Source organism: Opisthocomus hoazin, chromosome 1 (genome assembly GCF_030867145.1).
Source record: "Opisthocomus hoazin isolate bOpiHoa1 chromosome 1, bOpiHoa1.hap1, whole genome shotgun sequence".
Taxonomy (NCBI): domain Eukaryota; kingdom Metazoa; phylum Chordata; class Aves; order Opisthocomiformes; family Opisthocomidae; genus Opisthocomus; species Opisthocomus hoazin.
In genome coordinates this window covers 146,218,997-146,238,807 of record NC_134414.1, presented here as the reverse complement: position 1 = coordinate 146,238,807, position 19,811 = coordinate 146,218,997, and the positions used below count along the sequence as shown (strand labels likewise).

General features: G+C 44.7%; 1 protein-coding gene across 1 annotated transcript in view; it reads left to right on the top strand.

Annotated features, from left to right (window-relative positions):
- Positions 1–19,811, top strand: part of PIK3C2G (phosphatidylinositol-4-phosphate 3-kinase catalytic subunit type 2 gamma) — a 310,696-nt gene that overhangs the window by 1,288 nt on the left and 289,597 nt on the right. The gene's annotated exons all lie outside the window — the stretch shown is intronic.

The window sequence follows — 19,811 nt, the reverse complement described above, 5'->3', positions numbered from 1 at the left end:
GTGAAGCACCAAGGGCTAAACCCGCAGAAAAGACACCATGTGTCTGCTGTATGCCTGCTTTCCTGATGAGCCTCCTCAGGTGCTCTCTCATGGCTGTTTAGCTCTGAAAGTGCATAAAGCACTTGGCTGCATAGGTTTAGTTAGTCCACTCGTGAATAGGAGACTGCTTTAGCATCCAGGTTACGTTTGTGCACTTACGTTTGTGCACTTGTCTGTTCATGTTAATTTTATTTCGTTTCTATAACTTGAATATATTTATTTATTCTGCTATTTTTACTCCCTTCTGATGAAACTATTGTGCATTGTATAAATGCTTCAATAAAGCACTGCTTCAGTATGCTTGCTGGTGGGTATCGCAGATACAACAGATTTACATGAGCTCAAAAAAAGAGGCAGAGAAGGTATCTGAAGGTTTGTTACAGCTGAAGGGAATGCTTAGCGGAGGAAAATATATTTAAACATACAGACGCAACTTGGCTCCAAAGTCCCAAAGTTAAAAGTTGTTAATGGCTGGAGGTGTATTCAGGGGATACTCCTATCTTGGTCTATGGGGGTTTTTTTGGTAGTTTTCTGCTTTTGCTTGCTCACAAGATAAAAGTTACTGTCTAAAAAGAACTTTAGTCTGACCCTTTATGTCTGTTCTACCATTAGCTTTTGAAATAGTGGGATGCCAAGATCACTAGGCAGGAGTATTCAATATTGGTAAGACTGGCACAACTTAGTCTTCTACTATTTCATATAGATTGAAACCACCACAACAGGGAAGTCCAAGACTGCTCATGCGTATGTACCTGTTACCAAGCTGTGACTTTCACAGGAGATGTAAATAAATGGTTCTGATGTTCCTCCTAAGAACAGGTGTGAGGTTTGAACCTGGCTTTCTCATAGGTGAGGAATGTACTTCAGTCTCTGTTGAAGTACGCCCAGATTATCACTATGCCATGGAAAGGCTGATTAAGGTAATTTTAACCTCTATAAATGGTCCATGGTACAGAACAGAGTCTAGAGCCTAAGAAGGAGTGGGCTCGAGATGTGTTCCTCCGGCTGGGTTTTTTCCTTGCTGTGTTTTTTTTTTCCACTCCCTGCTCATTCTTGGCAATGTTGGCTTGCTGCAGTCCTGTTGCTCAGTCCTGCCCCTGTGGCATGGCGGGCAGCACAGCTCTCTGTCAGGTATGTTGTGAAACTGAACAGGGAAACAAACACATGTTCCAGCTCAATAAATTCTGTGATTTGGGCATAGTGGAGATTTCCCAGTAACTGAGGAAAGGCTCAGGTCTGTTTCAGACACTGTTGCAGGCAAAGTTTCAAGGTGACAGACTTCACTGTACAGGAAGCTTAGGCATTGGCATTGAGGATGTGGCAGCTTGTTCAAAATCATGTGCTGCCCTGTTGAATGTTGTACTTGGGATGTAAGTTGTCCAAACTCGTATTTTATACCCTTAGCAAAGTGAAATACAGAATCCATCTCTCCTGTTCCCATTTCTGGGGTTTAACTCCATCAACACTTCTCTCACCCAGACAGCAGATGTAATGGGTGTTGCCCATGTTAAAGAATATGCTGCCTGGAACTTTATTTTAGTAATACAAAAAAGTTTTTTAAGAAGACTGAGACAGTTTGTTGTGTATATTCTGTATGCATATTCCTTAAAGCATTAGAGAAACTCAGCTTTAATTGAAGATTATACAATGTGGACATTTCTTTTCTGAAAGACTGTCTTTCTCTGTCACTTCCCAGAACTAAATGGAGTGATAAAATTTGTAATGGAAGGAATTTCTGAATATCCACCCAAAATTAGTTAATTTCAATCTTATTCATAAATTTTTCTGTCAATTTTCTGTTATTACTGCTGGATTTGGATTTTACAAGTGTATACACAGAGATGCTTTTTAATTCCGCCACACATGGAAGGCAAATCTCAAATTTCTTTTGCATGAACACCCCCACAAAACTCAGCTGCGAAAGTTGCTCACCCATCAGGGAACAGACCAATCCCCATCTAAGGGTTTTAATACATTTTAAGTTGCAACAAACACTTTTGATGATCACCTTATTGAAACACTTCGAATAACAGGAAGCCTGAAGGAAAGTATCATTTCTCTGAAGAAATGTTGCAGAGTTAACACACATTCTTTATGAATTATTTGCCTGGACTTGGTGTTTTGTATAAAAGCCTGTGGTTGAACAGTGTGGCAAATGCAGTGGTAATGCTTCTTTAAAGTGCCTCAGCTGCTTGCTTTCTTTCAGTGTGACTACCCTGACGTGCAGCTTGTACAGTTGTCTGTTTTAGTTCCTTCCAGTGCCAAATCTGTGCTGGCCATCCCTCTGTACTGGAATGGTTTTGCTTTTGTTACCCACAGGTGTAAATATCTGTACAAGGGTAGAGGTGCATAGAAAACAGTTAGTTCATCTCTCTAGTGAGCAGAAGCTTATGTGTTAGTTTCAGTCCTGGTGGTGAAAAATGAGTCAACTCTGTGCTGCTCAAGTTGGAAGTGAGTAAACTTTCTTTACGTGTGTAAAGCTCTGCTATGAAAGTAGCAGGCTTCTGATAGGTATAATCGAAGTACATTATTCACCAGATAAATGACTTGTGCAGTGAGCACAGTGGAGGATCGATTTTGAATTGCTTAAGCTAAGAAGTCTGCAGATCACTGGTCAGATGAGGTCACTTTGCATTTCATTCCCACTTCTGTAGATGAGGACTTCTATGGCTTGATGCCAGACCTCTGGGAGGCAAAACTGCTTGTGGAGAAAACATCAGAAAAACATCTAGTTTCCTTTTTAGCTTTTTTCATGCAGCTTAGCTGCTGGAAACAAGGTGGAATTGAGAGTATATTACTCTCTGTGTACAACCATAATGCTTCGATCCAAAAAGCACAATTAGAAACCACTGGCTTAAGCAGGTGCCAGCTGTTTGCTCTGTATGGCACAGGATTTCTAAAGCTTGCTGAGGTTTGCATCCCTGCAGAATTAGCTCCTTTTTGGCTTATGGAGTAATGTTTTCCAGAGAAGATCTGTCTTTTAAAGCCAACTTTCCACCAAATCTTCAGGTAGAGCACTGTAAATTTTACATCTGCTACTCTGACTTCTTTCATAGTATGTGAACTGGCCAACTAGAGGTCTAAAACTATAATGAAACTAACAAAACTAGAACAACAGGATTTCCAGCTAAATGTGGTGTTTTCATCGTCTATAAACTTGGATACATTCCTCAGTGGGATACTCAAAAGCATTCAGGACAGAAAGAAGACATGATACAGCATGATCCTACTTACTTTGTGTTCGCTTTGCATGGTGTAGTGGAAAAGATGAAAACCGCCGTTTTCCCTTCGAAAACAGTGAACTGCTCTTGGAGGCGAGTTGTTATATTCAGTGAATGAAATTTTATCTTGCTGGCCATGACAAAGTGGGGGTTTTAGTAGGAATTACAAATTTGATCTATGATAAAGTACATTTGTACTCAAGAAAAGTCACATTGGATGTGAAAAACAAAACTTCATAGCTTCTGACACGTTTCTCACAGACTCAAACTGCATATCCCCCATGGTGTCACGGAGGATTTTGCAGTCTCATGACATGCCTCCTAGCTGATAACCCTTAAGAGTAAGGACAGTATGGCTGCATTAGTTCTGTTACCGCTGCCGTTGCCTGACACCCAGCCACAGCAGTGCACGCAGGTAGTCAAACACTTACAGGACTCTGCTCCCACACAAAGTTTGGACACCGCATAGTCTAGTGAGAACAGCGTGTGGTCAGTGTCGCGGGAATGAAATCTGAGGCATTTAGACGTAAACATTTATAGCGTCTATCATCTATTGTTGATGTAAATGCATGTCTTTTCTTGATAGCATGAAAAATATGCTCAGAATAAAAATTGGGTGGTGTGATTCTTGGGTAAACAGTGTGCTTTGAGTTGTGGAAGTCCCACACCAATGTTACATTACTGCAAGATGAACTGTCAAGTTGATTTTCAGTTTCTCACTTTAAGTAATTATGCACATAAACCATCTATTCATTTAACATCTGTTCTACACAAACTTTTGAACACAGATTATCTTTTGAATGTATAACTACAAAGGGACTAGCATGTGATAAAGGGCTCTACATTTCACTATAATGTGAATATTAAAGCATTCATCTTATGGCTTGGACTGCCATATGGAAGCTTTAAAAAAATCTTTCTTGAATAATTAAGTTGTTAATGACAAGAGGCAAGGGATTTTAAATGGTATATATCTTCCTTGTGTATAATTGTTGTAAACTCTAATTTTAGACAGAATTCTGCTCTGCTGGAGTCTCATATAAGAGACTTTTCCCAAAAAAAGAGAAATCTTTTTCTGTGTAGTTAAACATTTAAGTTAATTCAAGTTCAGCAAAATCTGAATTGCAAGGCTAAATGCTTGCAGAGGGTGCTTATACTCAAATCTCAGTATAAAGATTACACTTTTTTATTTTTAGTGCCTAGAGGAATGTTATCTCAATTTATGCAGATCTTTTTGTAACAAAAATACAAGACAAATCTTTAACTATTGTCTGTACTAGAATTTAATTCCTGTAATTTACATTAATAAATTAAACACAGTATACAGAGGAAGTTATTAATAATGTCAGAAGAAGTAAAAATAAATTGAAATCTGTTTCTATAATGGAATTGGCCAGAAAGCAATATTGTTTGTTGGAATAATTCAGTGTTGAAGATTTTTCCCCCTTTTGGCACTGGAAGAAAAACAGTTACTTTCCAGATATGATTAAACCATTTCTGGTTATTAATGCTGTGATTAAGATCCTAAAATAGTTGCCAATGGTTGTACTTACAGACTAAAGTAAATGAGAAGCATTCAAGTTTTGTTGTTTGTACGGAAAAATGGTGAAGCAATATTCAGCAGTGGAAATATTTCATTCAAATTCTCATTCACAGTCAAAATTACACCAAATCCGTCTTGATGTTCCTAATGAGTGTGAATCTAAGGGTCACAAGGCTTGTTAAAATAACCTCAGGGTGATCACTGTTGATTTTGAAAAGGCAATTCCACTAACAAACATTGGAGTGTTCTGGCTAGAATAACTCAGAAAAATACACAGTGAAAAAGTATTTACACTATTTCCATCAACTGGAGAAAAAAAAATCATGAACTTGCATCCTAGGAGCAATTAGGAACTGACTACTTTCACGAAAGGATGCAAAAAAGTTAATGACTACTTTTTTTAATTAATATCTCTTTTTTTAATTCCCTAGGAAATTTTTTGGTTTGTGATGTGAAGAGGATTTAGCATATTTGAAAAGCAATCCAACCTGTATTTATTCTACTTTTCCCACAATCGAGAAACAAGTGTCTCATATACAAAAATTACAGGAACTGCAACTGATCTGTTTTCCCAAAAGTAAATGAAAGAAATAACGCCCTGGAAACAGATGATATGAGCACAGAGTTAGATTGCAAGTTCTCACTGACATTGAAGTAGGAAAAACAGACTGTAATGAACTTTGAAATTGATTGGAGAGCCAGTCACTATTAAAGCTTAGGGCTGGAAATGCCACTTAACCTATTTCTGCTGTGACAGCAGATGATTTTTAGTGGTCACTGATGTTCATTCAGTATGCATTGGGATGAAAGTTCTACTGAGAGTTTTCAAATAAGTTACAGGGAGATAAACTAGAGTTTGAGTTTAAAATTGTTTTACAATAAAATGCTGACACCTATGTTCTTATCTCTAAACACGTGAGACATGTTGATCTGTACTGGAAGTAAGGTCTTTCTGCATGGTACTTCAGATGTTAGTGTTGAGCTATAATAGTCTTACCCTCTGCTTGGGGCCTTTCAAGTTTAATGTCAGCTCTGTCGATAATCAGGAGAGGCTTGAGGTTGCCTCCATCATTTTAGAGATGAAGGAAGACTCCAGCTGAGTATGTTCCTTGTCATCTGCCGTTCTCCCAACTCTCAAAATGACATCTCCTGCATTTTTTTTTGTAGATATGTTCTGCAAAATCTGTGTGTTTGAACAGTATATATGAAGCAGAGGTTGGATTTCTTTTTTTCCCCAGTGAGGCTTATCTCTCTATAAATCCATGACTTTAATCATTATGGGATGTGAGAAGGAGGAACATAGTTTCTTTTTAAAGATTTTACGTTTTCTCAATATATATTTAATGCATTTTTTAAATTTTTGCCTGTGTTATAAGGTTTGGCTGTGAGTTATATGGCACCTTGTAGTATCTTTTAGATGGGCGTTTTATTAGATTAAAACATAAACAAGCAATTAGTAAACTCCTAGTTTCTGCTGGAGGAGTACTGTGAAGTTCAGAGTGCTTTCAAGCTGAAGTTGTATTATGTCGAACACAGAGGAATAAATTAGAAAATTAAAATAATAAACTTTTATTTGTAGCTTCTTGTTCTGTGAGAGATGCTCAGTCTCCAAATAAAATTTGCTAAACTTATCGGAATCTAAACATTGCAGGAAACTACAGAGCTGTTTCCACCTCTGTGGTGGCTGTGGTTTGGATTCAGGAAACACTCAAGAGAAGATTCAATGTTCATTGTAAACTCGTAGAGTATGATAGGCAGGCAACTCTCCCCCCTATTCATTACTGTGGATTCTTGTGACTTCCGTAGCATTATATCTTGTAGTCTTGTGGCCCCTTGATTGAACAGATCAGCTTGCTGACACGATATAAAAATAGATTTCAGAAAATGTTGTTGCAGTTGGTTTTATCTTGGATCACTTAACTGACTTGACTGAACGCTGGATCACAGTGGTGTAAAGAAGGATGTGGGAGTACATAGCCACGAGCAGGATGGAGAGCATGCCTGCAGTTGAAACAGCTTAGGAAATGTTGGGCAAATATTAGCTAAACAAGACCATGGGACCAGCTGGTCTGCATCCCAGGATACTGAGGGAGTTTATCTTCTTTGAAAGGTCATGGAGATAGAGATGTCTTTGATGACTGGAAAAAGGTAAATTTTGCACCCATCTTTTAAGAAAAGCACAGAAGGGACAATCCAAGGAACTGTAGGTCAACCTCACTTTGGTTCTTGGGAAAATCTTGGAGAGAGTCCACTTGGAAGTTGTTTCTTGCTCATGAAAAAGAGGAAGGCAACTGGGAACAGCCAACATGAATATCAAAAGTACCGTGATTTGCCAAAGGTAATTCACGTATGACCAGCCTGACCATCTTCTATTATAAAATGCCTAGATATTTGAATAAGGGGAGAGCAGTTGATGTCATTGCCTCAACTCTAGCGAGGTCTTCAATGCTGTCTCCCACAGTATTCCTCCATCCGTGCTGTGACATGATGGTCTGGATGGGTGGGCAACCAGATGGGTAAAAAATAAGTTAGATGCTAGGGCTCAGAAGTGGTGGTTAATAGGTCACGATCTACCCGGAGGCCAGTAACAAGTGGAGTCCCACAGTGGGCTGAGCTGAGATCTGTCCACGACCTGGAGGAGGTGACAGCTTGCACTCGTGTGTAATATTCAGATGACACTGAATTGAATGTACCAGTTGATGCACTCAAGTGCAAAGCTGCCTCTAAGGGGGACCCAGCCAGGCCGGAGGAAGGGACCACCCGGAGCCCAGTGACGCTCAGCAAGGCCGAAGGCAGAGCCCTGCCCCGGGGAGGATGAGCCCCGGTAGCCGCATGGGCTGGGGCCGGCCTGCCTGGGGAGCGCCTCTGCCCGAAGGGGCCTGTTGGGCAGCGAGCTGGGCACGAGCACGCAGTGCCCGGGCAGCAGAGGCGGCCGGCGGCCTCCTGGGCCCTGCCAGCGGGGACGCAGCCAGGAGACCATCTCCTCTGCGCAGCATTCATTAGACCATGCCTGGAAAATCGCTTTTGTTTTTGCCCTTCCTCTCCCCATGCAAGAATGCTAACTGGCTGGAACAAGTTCAGCAGAAGACCACCAAGATGGCAAGGGGCCTGGAGCTCTTGGCCTGTGAGTCAAGGGACCTAACAGCCCCCCAATAGCTATGAGAAACTTATCAAGAAGATAAAGCCAGGCTCTTCACAGTCGTGCATGGTGGGAGGATGAGAAACAGCAGACTTGAATTGAAAAAGGAGAATTCCAGACTGGGTGTAAGGAAAATCTTTTCTGCTGTGAGGACAGTCGGGCAATGTAACAGATTGCCCATCCTCATAGACAAGCTGATGAAGTATGGGCTAGATAAAAGGCCAGTGAGTTGAACTGAAAACTGACTGAACTCTCGGGCTCCAACGGTTGTGATCAGTGTCACAAAGTCCAGCCAAAGTCTAGTTGCTAGTGGTATACCCCAGTGGTCAATAATGAGGCCAATATTGTTTAATATCTTAATTAACAACCTGGATGATGGGACAGAGTGTCTTGGTGTACCCTCAGCAAGTTTGCAGATGGTACAAAACTGGGACAAGTGGTTGATACACCACGCGGTTGTGCTGCTATTCAGAGGGTCCTGGACAGGCTGGAGAAATGGGCCAGCAGGAATCTCATGAAGTTCAACAAAGGGACGAGCCACGTCTTCCACCTGGAGCAAAATATCCCCGTGGACCAGTACAGACTGGCAGCTAACCAGCTGCAAAGCCTCTTTACAGGAAAGGTGCTGGGGTCCTGGTGGACAAGAAGTTGAACATGAACCAGCGTGAACAGCATCTTGGACTGCATTAGGAAGAGATCTTAATCAACTGATGGGAGCATGTAAAGAAATGGAGCCACACTATTCTCAGTGGAAAGCTGCCTGGTGGAAAAGGACCTGGGGGTACTGGTCGACAGCCAGCTGAACATGAGCCAGCAGTGTGCCCAGGTGCGCAAGAAGGCCAACGGTATCCTGGCTTGTATCAGGAATGGTGTGGCCAGCAGGAGTAGGGAGGTGATTGTGCCCCTGCACTCGGCACTGGTGAGGCCGCACCTCAAATTCTGTGCAGTTTTGGGCCCCTCAGTGCAAGAAGGACATTGAGGTGCTGGAGCGTGTCCAAGAAAGGACAACAAAGCTGGTGAAGGATCTAGAGAACAAGCCTCATGAGGAGCGGCTGAGAGAACTGGAATTGTTTAATCTGGAGAAGAGGAGGCTGCGGGGAGACCTTATCGCTCTCTACAACTACTTGAAAGGCGGTTGTAGTGAGGTGGGTGTTGGTCTCTTCTTCCAAGTAACTAGCGATAGGACGAGAGGAAATGGCCTCAAGTTGTGTCAGGGGAGGTTCAGATTGGATATAAGGAAAAATTTATTTACTGAAAGAGTTTTAAAGCATTGGAACAGGCTGCCCAGGGAAGTGGTGGAGTCGTCATCCCTGGAGGTGTTCAAAAAACATGTAGATGTGGCACTTCAGGACATGGTTTAGCAGGCATGGTGGTGTTGGGTTGACGGTTTGACTTGATGATCTTAGAGGTCTTTTCCAACCTTAATGATTCTATGATTCAGTAGCATACAGTGACAGGAAAAGAGGCAATGGGCACAAACTGAAATACAGGAAATTCAAATTAAGCATAAGAAAAACACTTCTTTACTATGAGAGTGACTGAACACTGGAACAGGCTGCCCAGAAAGGCTGTAGAGTCTTCATCCTTGGAGATATTAAAAACTCAGCTGGACAAAGTCCTAAGCAATCTCCTTTAGCTGACACTGCTTTGAGCAAAGGAGTTGGACTAGACAATCTCCACAGTTTCCTTCCAACTATTCCTAGGATTTCCTGGGAACTATCGGTTTCTCCAGCTATTCTATACTTCTAAAAGATTTGTTTTTCAAAACAGTATTTTGATAAATAAAGGTGACAAATGCAGACGAAGTGCTCTGTTGCTTATGGTACAGGAACTCAGTTGACCTGAATGTATTTGAATTTGAGATTGCTTTTAAAAATTTATTTTTATAATGTAATGCTATGTCTGTGTATAGAACTGTAACATGCAATAAGTGATCTTCCTGCCCTTTAAATCTAAACTGTAGAAAAAATTATAATGAATTGGACCACAGGATGTCCAGTTTCACTTTCTTTTTTTATAGTACCTGAAATTCTACAACGGCAAGACTGCCCAAATAGAAGCAGTAATATTTGCATTAGTACAAATATCTAATAGAAACATTATTTATTTGGCAGTAAACTTAGTTGAATGTCCTTTTAAGTTCATTCCCATTGCAATTATGATTGAGTCACAAAAAACGACTTTAGAAGACCTTGGAAGTTCTTTAAGGTACTGTTATTGCAAGATGTAATTCTTATGAAAAGGTCCTGAGCACTCCAAAATCTATCAGTCAGAATAGTCTTGTAATAATATAGCTAAGTGATTTTTTGCTTATACTCTCTAACAGGCTTGTGCGCCTTTAAAATAGTGCCAGAGAATTTGCAAGTAATTAATTAGAGTTATTTATTAGTGTATTGTAGTGTCTCATTCTAGCTAGAACACTCCAGTGGCTCTCAGTAGAATTTTCCTTGGAAAACTAGCAGTTAAAACCCTGAGCATTTTTTAATAAGCCTTCTGACACTAAAGCCCACAATTTGGTTTAAATTTTTATGGTCAGTTTTTCTAATTAAATGCATCATATTTTCATTTAATGCTGCTTAATGTTTTACTAAATGTAGTTTCATCAGAGTAAGATGCTTGTAGTCTAAGATAAGGGTTCAGACATGGAGTTCTACTGCAGATAAAAATGGTAACAAGTAGTTATTTTGGTTATGTTTTGTATATAGATAAAAACTGCAATTCTGAAGTGATTCTTATGATCCAAATTACTATTAATACTGACAGTGCTTATGTACCTTTTGAATTTTTCTCTGTTTGGGCAATGGAAATTGTTACAGTTTAGTATGGCCAGCATTACTTTCAAGTTCTCACTAGGGTTTTTGTTTTGCTTGGTGCAGCAGAGAATGCAAGCATTTCAGGGCTAGAGTTACTAATTTAGAAGCGTTGCCATTGGAATTAAAACAAAAGCCATGAAATATTTTTCTTGGTCTGAAATCTAGTAGGAGCTGGTCTGACTCAAAATTGACTTGATAGTGTGACAATAAAAGTGTGTCTAGTTGCTAAGATCTGAAAAGGACCTATTTTCATTAAAACTTACTGAGCTGTAATGTACTGAAAACCGTTTGGGTTTTTTTTGGTACAGCATAGGAGATCTTGCATCTTTCTGGCTTAGAAATGAAAAGTGGAAAACACAGCATGTTCACAGAAAGCTTTTAGGTTTGGGTTGTGGGTTGTTTTTTTTCTTGAGGGCAATGTGTAAATTTATTACTGAACCATTCTTTGGACTTCATTTCACTGTGAGAAGTTCTTGCACATAGATTCTCATGAGAAATTTATAAATTATTTTATTCTCACGCATATAGTGAGGATAACAGTAGTAAAAACAATAATCAAAGATAGCTGTAGGATTGTGGAATTCAGGAATAGAAACAAGCCCCAGGTATATACCGCTACAGAGGATATTGTAGAGACATTAATGGGGCTTATGACTGTGAGGAAAAAATACCTCAGGATTTAACATCTGAATCTTGAATTGTTATAGATGCTTCGTGTGCCCACAGCTGTTGACTCTGCTGCTGAAAGAAGCAGGAGAGAAAAGAAGAATAGAAACACATTCATCAGCAGGTATCTACATCATGTAAATACCCAGTTACAGCCAATTTGTTTCATACTGAATTTGTTGGGTTTTTTAATTAGCTCAGGTTCTATATGAAGCTTCAATTAGTGTATAGAAAACTGTAACTTCTTAAAACCGTTGATATAGTGATGACAGCTCAGTGTGTGGGGTGGGAAGAATCTCTTTGTTTCTGATAGAGCTAGACAATTTCAAAAAGATGTACTAAAAGGCAGGAACTAAACAGACGGTTACTGAACGGATTTGCAAGAGCAGACGAACCAAACAGGTGAAAGTACATCCATTTTAGCATGTTATGCTGGGGACAACTTTTTGTCGCAAAATGTTGCAGCAGAGGTAATTAATTTTGAATTGAAACTTGCGTAACAATTGATTACATCGTTGCTTGTCTTTCTGTTGTGTCCCTTTTGAGGCCCATTGGTGTCTCAAAATCAATCATTGCCCAGACAGCAATGAAATAGGAGAGTTTTAGTGGTCCTGCAACTTGGATGATATACATTACGATGTTGCTGCTCCATTTAAAGGACTCAAGATTTTTTTTCAGTGTGACTGGGGACCACAGGGGAATAGTCTGAGTTTGGTAAGCAGAGCGTGCTGTGACTGGGTGAGCTACTTCAAATGGTGGCGAGGAGTAACCCCAGAGCACAGATGGCACATTCTAACACATTTGCAGTTGAACGCTCATTTTTATTTGAGCATCCTGATAAACCAACAATGATGTTGCCAGAAATTGTCAAGTCAGGAGGAAAACTGAGACCGCTCCTTTGCAATTTATAGCTTATTGTGCATCACAACTAGCAAAAGTGTATTTTCATCTGAAAGGACCATGAAGCATCTAGGAAATTACTTAGGTTTAGAAATGGTTGATGCAACATTACCTGTTAGATAGAAGAAGTACAGCTGCTGTCTTTTCCATACACTTCTGTAAGTTTCTTTATGTTTACAGAGTAACCTAAAGAACTGATCTTCCCAATTTTACACGTCTGAATTCTTTCTTAAAGGAAATAAGGATAAATTGCATTTTGGTTCACATGGAAACAGCCAAGCTCCCTTGTCCTGGGTTTGGCCAGAACAGGGTTAATTTTCACCGGACTCCAGGAAGGGGCACAGCCGGGGGGTGGGGGCTGACCCCACCTGGCCAAACAGAGCCCGGTATTCCATACCATGTGACGTCAGGCTGGGTTCCGGTGGGGGGGGGGCGGCGAGGCGGGAAGGCACTCGCGGTTTGGGGGGACGCGGCGCCGGTGCTGTCTGGGTCCCGCGGTTCGTTGTTGTGTTTTCTCCTTATTTGTATCGTTGTTGTTCCTGTTTTCCCTTTGTTTGCTGTTCTGTTAAACTGCCCTTATCCCGACCCACCAGTTTCTGCCTCTTTCTTTCCATTCTCCTCCGCACGCCGGCGGGGGGAGGGGCGGCCGCGTGGCGCTTTTGTTGCCGGCGGCAGCCGAAACCAAAACATTAAATTGGCGCCCAACGTGGGGCGGGGATAACGGCAGGGCTGAGCAGCGGGTGTTAAAACTGCTTTCTTAGATTTTGTTAAATTTTGTTATAGGCATTTTTCTGTGTTAGTTAAATAGTCGCCGGTAAAAATGTTGCTGACTTTGTTTAGATGGCTGTGGTTTTTGAACCCTTATTTGCAGTATGTGTTTACTGCCATGCTGTTCATCATCACTGGGAAAAGGATTAAGATGATGATTTTGCTGTACTGTACGATATCGACTTATGATATGATAACATCACTGTGCATGAAATTAGTCTTGTATTTGCATGCGGCACTGCGGTCATTTCCGTACCTCGGATCCTATGTCTTAGATTTTGTTAATAATCAAACCCAGTCTGTGGGGAAAGCCGAAGGGGATACCTTCCCCAACTCTTTCGCCCCCCCCCTCTCCCTCAGGCTGGTCCTAACTGCTTTTGAGAATTTCGAGTACCTGTGGGATGCTCAGGGCAGCACTCTCCTTTTGTTATGCCTCCTGAATGGGTTGCAGGTTTTGTTTAGGGTTAAGCAAGTCGTTAAGAACATCGTGCAGAGACCTGCCCCGGGGCTGGATAGCTGTGAGTGGCTGGGTGTGTGGGACAGCATGGGCAGATGTCTAGAGCAGTGGGCACCTGCGGTGTGTTTTAAACTCACCCCTGAACAAATACAGAATCCGGACAATCTGGTAAAATATCTGAAAAAAGTGTGCTGCCACCCTGGGAATTCCAGAGAGACACAGATCACCACAATGTGCTGGGGTCTGGCCCACGCCTACCGAGCCCTGTTCAACACTGTTCAGTGCCTTAAAGGGGAAAGGGGGGGAAGCGAAGCGGCAGGCGCTGCAACTGGCGCTGCCCCCCCAGCCGGCCCTGCAGCCCCTCCAGCCCAGCAGGCAGTCACAGCCCCCCCGACCGGCACCACGGCTGCTGCAGCCACAGCTGCAGGGTCTGCCTCGGTTTCCCCGGCGGGCACAGCAGCTGCTCCAGCCCCAGCTCCAGCTGCAGGCAGCGCAGCTGAGCCCAATGACCAACCTGTGCCAGTAGCAGTCGCCCCCGTAAAACTAAAGAAAGACGCAAAGAGAGCAGATCGCTCCGGGAGGGATGACGATGAGCCAGGGTCATCGCGGGAGATAAAGACAGAGATCATCACCCGGTCCCTGTCCCTGGGCGAGCTGCGAGACATGCGGAAAGATTTCAGCCGCCAACCTGGCGAGCACATTGCCACCTGGCTGCTGCGGTGCTGGGATAACGGGGCCAGCAGCTTGGAATTAGAGGGCAAGGAAGCCAAGCAGCTGGGATCCCTGGCCAGGGATGGGGGCATTGACAAGGCCATTGGGAAAAAGGAACAAATCCTCAGCCTCTGGAGGAGACTTCTGTCAGGCGTGAGGGAGAGGTACCCCTTCAGTGACGATTTTGTATGCTATCCTGGCAAGTGGACCAATATGGAAAGGGGTATTCAGTACTTGAGGGAATTAGCTGTGCGGGAGCTGGTTTACTGTGACACAGACGATGAGCAGGTACCTACAGACCCAGATGAACTCCAGTGCTCACAATCCATGTGGAGGAAGTTTGTGCGGAGTGCACCCTCCTCGCATGCCAACTCACTGGCAGTTGTAAACTGGAAAGGTAAAGATGCACCAACAGTGGATGAGGTGGCTGTCAGACTCCGCCAATATGAGGAAAGTCTCTCTTCCTCCCTTGTCTCAGCCGTGGAGAAACTGGTCAAGCGACTAGACAGGAATATGTCCTACTCCCCACCTGTACGGGCCAGTGTCTCAGCTATTAGGGGCAGGCGTTTCTCTGCTCAGGAGAGGGAATACAGAGGCTATACACCCCGGGGCACCCTGTGGTTCTACTTGCGTGACCACGGAGAGGACATGAGGAAGTGGGATGGAAAACCCACCTCAAGTCTAGAGGCACGAGTCCGTGAGTTGCGAGGTAAAACAATCACCAAAGGGGATTCTGTTAGGAAAAGTGCCGCTCCAGTTTCCAGAAGCCAGCTCTCCAGACCAGGTAGACAGTTTGACCTTGATTCCGATCCTCTGGAGGGGACCTCCAAGTCATTTTTACAGCAGGTGAGCAGCAAATTCTCTGACGAGGATTAGAGGGGCCCTGCCTCCAGCCAGGTGGAGGAAAGGGACAACCGTGTCTATTGGTCGGTGTGGATTCGGTGGCCTGGCACGTCAGATCCACAAGAGTATAAAGCTCTAGTGGACACTGGTGCACAGTGTACTTTAATGCCATCAGAGTTCAAAGGGTCAGAGTCCATTTGCATTTCGGGAGTGACAGGGGGGTCCCAAGAGCTGAGTGTACTGGAGGCTGAAGTGAGCCTCACTGGGCAGGACTGGCAGAAGCACCCCATTGTAACTGGCCCCGAGGCTCCGTGCATCCTTGGGATAGACTATCTTAGGAGAGGGTATTTCAAGGACCCAAAGGGGTATCGGTGGGTTTTTGGCATAGCTGCTGTGGAGACGGAAGAAATTAAACAGCTGTCCATTTTGCCTGGTCTCTCAGAGGATCCTTCCGTTGTGGGGTTGCTGAGGGTGGAAGAACAACACGTGCCAATCGCAACCACAACGGTGCACCGGCGACAGTATCGTACCAACCAAGACTCCCTTCTCCCCATTCATCAGCTGATCCGCCAGCTGGAGAGTCAAGGAGTGATCAGCAAAACTCGCTCACCCTTTAATAGTCCCATATGGCCAGTGAGAAAATCTACTGGAGAGTGGAGACTGACAATAGACTACCGTGGCCTGAATGAAGTCACACCACCGCTGAGTGCTGCTGTGCCAGACATGCTAGAACTTCAATATCAGCTGGAGTCAAAGGCAGCCAAGTGGTACGCTACAATTGACATCGCTAATGCATTCTTCTCCATCCCTTTGGCAGCAGAGTGCAGGCCACAGTTTGCTTTCACCTGGAGGGGCATCCCGTACACCTGGAATCGACTGCCCCAGGGGTGGAAACACAGTCCCACCATTTGCCATGGACTAATCCAGACTGCACTGGAAAAGGGTGAAGCTCCAGAACATCTGCAGTACATCGATGACATCATTATATGGGGCGACACAGCAGAGGAGGTTTTTGAGAAAGGGGAGAAAATAATTCAGATCCTTCTGAAAGCCGGTTTCGCCATTAAGCGAAGTAAAGTCAAGGGACCTGCGCAAGAGATCCAGTTTTTGGGAATAAAATGGCAGGATGGGCGCCGTCAAATCCCAATGGATGTCATCAACAAAATAGCAGCTATGTCTCCACCAACCAGCAAAAAGGAAGCACAGGCCTTCCTGGGTGTTGTGGGTTTTTGGAGGATGCACATCCCAAATTACAGCCAGATTGTAAGTCCTCTGTACCACGTGACCCGGAAGAAGAATGATTTTGAATGGGGCCCTGAGCAACGACAGGCATTTGAACAGATTAAACGGGAGATAGTTCATGCCATAGCCCTTGGTCCAGTCCGGTCAGGGCAAGATGTTAAAAACGTGCTCTACAGCGCAGCCGGGGAGAATGGCCCAACCTGGAGTCTCTGGCAGAAAGCACCAGGGGAGACTCGAGGTCGACCCCTGGGGTTCTGGAGCCGGGGATACAAAGGATCCGAGGCCCGCTATACTCCCACTGAAAAAGAGATTCTGGCAGCATATGAAGGCGTTCGAGCTGCTTCAGAAGTGGTCGGCACTGAAGCACAGCTCCTCCTAGCACCACGATTGCCGGTCCTGGGCTGGATGTTCAAAGAGAGGGTCCCCTCTACACATCATGCCACCGATGCTACGTGGAGTAAGTGGGTCGCTCTGATCACCCAGCGCGCCCGAATGGGAAACCCCAGTCGCCCAGGAATTCTGGAGGTCATCATGGACTGGCCAGAAGGCAAAGATTTTGGAGCATCGCCAGAGGAGGAGGTGACACGTGCTGAAGAGGCCCCACTGTATAACCAGCTGCCAGAAGATAAGAAACAGTATGCCCTGTTCACGGATGGGTCCTGTCGCATTGTGGGGAAGCAGCGGAGGTGGAAGGCTGCTGTATGGAGCCCTACACGACAAGTCGCGGAAACTGCCGAGGGAGAAGGTGAGTCCAGCCAGTTTGCAGAGGTGAAAGCCATCCAGCTGGCTTTAGACATTGCCAGTCGAGAGAAGTGGCCAGTGCTCTATCTTTACACTGACTCTTGGATGGTGGCCAATGCTTTGTGGGGGTGGCTGCAGCAATGGAAGAAGAACAACTGGCAGCGCAGAGGCAAACCTATCTGGGCTGCCCCATTGTGGCAAGATATTGCTGCCCGGCTAGAGCAGTTGGCTGTAAAAGTCCGTCACATGGACGCCCACGTCCCTAAGAGTCGGGCCACTGAAGAACATCAAAACAACCACCAGGTAGATCAGGCTGCTAAGATTGAAGTGGCTCAGGTGGATCTGGACTGGCAACATAAGGGTGAACTGTTTATAGCTCGGTGGGCCCATGACACCTCGGGCCACCAAGGAAGAGACGCGACATACAGATGGGCTCGTGACCGAGGGGTGGACTTGACCATGGATACCATCACACAGGTTATCCATGAATGTGAGACATGCGCTGCAATCAAGCAAGCCAAGCGGGTAAAGCCTCAGTGGTATGGAGGACGATGGCTAAAATATAAATATGGCGAGGCTTGGCAGATTGACTATATCACACTGCCACAGACCCGCCAAGGCAAGCGCTATGTGCTCACAATGGTGGAGGCCACCACTGGATGGCTGGAAACCTACCCTGTGCCCCATGCCACCGCCCGGAATACCATCCTGGGCCTGGAAAAACAAGTCCTGTGGCGACATGGCACTCCGGAAAGAATCGAGTCGGACAACGGGACTCACTTTCGCAACAGCCTCATAGACACCTGGGCCAAAGAACATGGTATCGAGTGGGTGTATCACATCCCCTACCATGCACCAGCCTCGGGAAAGATCGAACATTACAATGGGCTGCTAAAAACCACTTTGAGGGCAATGGGGGGTGGGACTTTCAAAAATTGGGATACCCATTTAGCAAAGGCCACCTGGTTGGTTAACACCAGAGGGTGCACCAACCGGGCTGGTCCTGCCCAGTCAAAACCTCAGCGCCCCGTAGAAGGGGATAAAGTCCCTGTAGTGCACATGCGGAACATGTTAGGGAAGACGGTTTGGGTTAGTCCTGCCTCGGGCAAAGGCAAGCCCGTCTGCGGGATTGCTTTTGCTCAAGGACCTGGGTGTACCTGGTGGGTAATGCGGAAGGATGGGGAAGTCCGATGTGTACCTCATGGGGATTTAATTTTGGGCGAGAATAGTCCATAAATAAATTGTATAAAGTTAGTTGTTAAATAACCCTGTGTCTGTTATCACTGTTATAATTGTTATATTTTGTACCAGTAGTAGCATAGTAAGAATTCTCCAGATTAAAGAAGGATGGACTTTCTTGATGAAAACCTAGCAGAGCACAGCGATGATGGAACTGGACCTGGTTTTTCAACAACTGGCATCCAGCAACTTCATCAAGATCAACATCTCCTGCAGACTGTGGGCACGGGCTGCACCAGATGCATCAGCCGTGAGCTCCGGATGCAGCAAATGACCGCCCATCACCACACATCACCTCTCCTGCCACGGAAGACCATTATGACAGATGGAGCCCGAAGTCATGGATTAAATGAACTCAATGGACACTTTAGAGTGATGATCCATAGACTAAGGGAATGATATCTGGAGACAGGAGAAGTGGTGGTGATCAACTGGACAATGGGGGACCTGGGCATGACGTAGATGGTATGGAATAAGGGGTGGATAATGTCCTGGGTTTGGCCAGAACAGGGTTAATTTTCACCGGACTCCAGGAAGGGGCACAGCCGGGGGGTGGGGGCTGACCCCACCTGGCCAAACAGAGCCCGGTATTCCATACCATGTGACGTCAGGCTGGGTTCCGGTGGGGGGGGGGCGGCGCGGCGGGAAGGCACTCGCGGTTTGGGGGGACGCGGCGCTGGTGCTGTCTGGGTCCTGCGGTTCGTTGTTGTGTTTTCTCCTTATTTGTATCGTTGTTGTTCCTGTTTTCCCTCTGTTTGCTGTTCTGTTAAACTGCCCTTATCCCGACCCACCAGTTTCTGCCTCTTTCTTTCCATTCTCCTCCGCACGCCGGCGGGGGGAGGGGCGGCCGCGTGGCGCTTTTGTTGCCGGCGGCAGCCGAAACCAAAACACTCCCTGCAGCCCACATATCATGACCTGAATATGTCAGGAGTCATAAGACTACTACCTCACCTTCTGGAGGGCAGACAGGAGTGGCGTTTTGCGAGTACTTCACAGGAATGACATGAAAGGGGGTCTTGCTGCTCCATCGCTGAACAGGCTTGGGCATGGCGGTGCTGGACACGTGACTGTTGCAGACTGGCCTCAGCAATGTCTTCTGCATTGCTCCTCCCACAGCCTTGGAGGCTGATTGCCCAGAACCTGCAGCTCCGTGTAGACCCATCGCAGTTCATAAAATGCAGCCTTAGTCTGGGGGCTGTGCTTGCCTGCTAGATGTGGTTAAGAGTTAGAGATCTGCTGCTTATTACAAAACTGATGTTCAGATTCCACCTGAGACAGAGGAGATTTTGTTTTCTATCATAACCTTTGCTTGGTTTATAAAAAAAAAAAACACAACATAAATCCTTCTGTTTGTTGAACAGAAAACAAATGGACGTAGGTCTCTAGTGATCTGACTTGGGTCAACAGGGATATTTTCTGCCTGTCTAAATCATACTGAGATTTTTTATGATCATTTTGTGTGTCATAAGACTATCATTTATAAGATAAG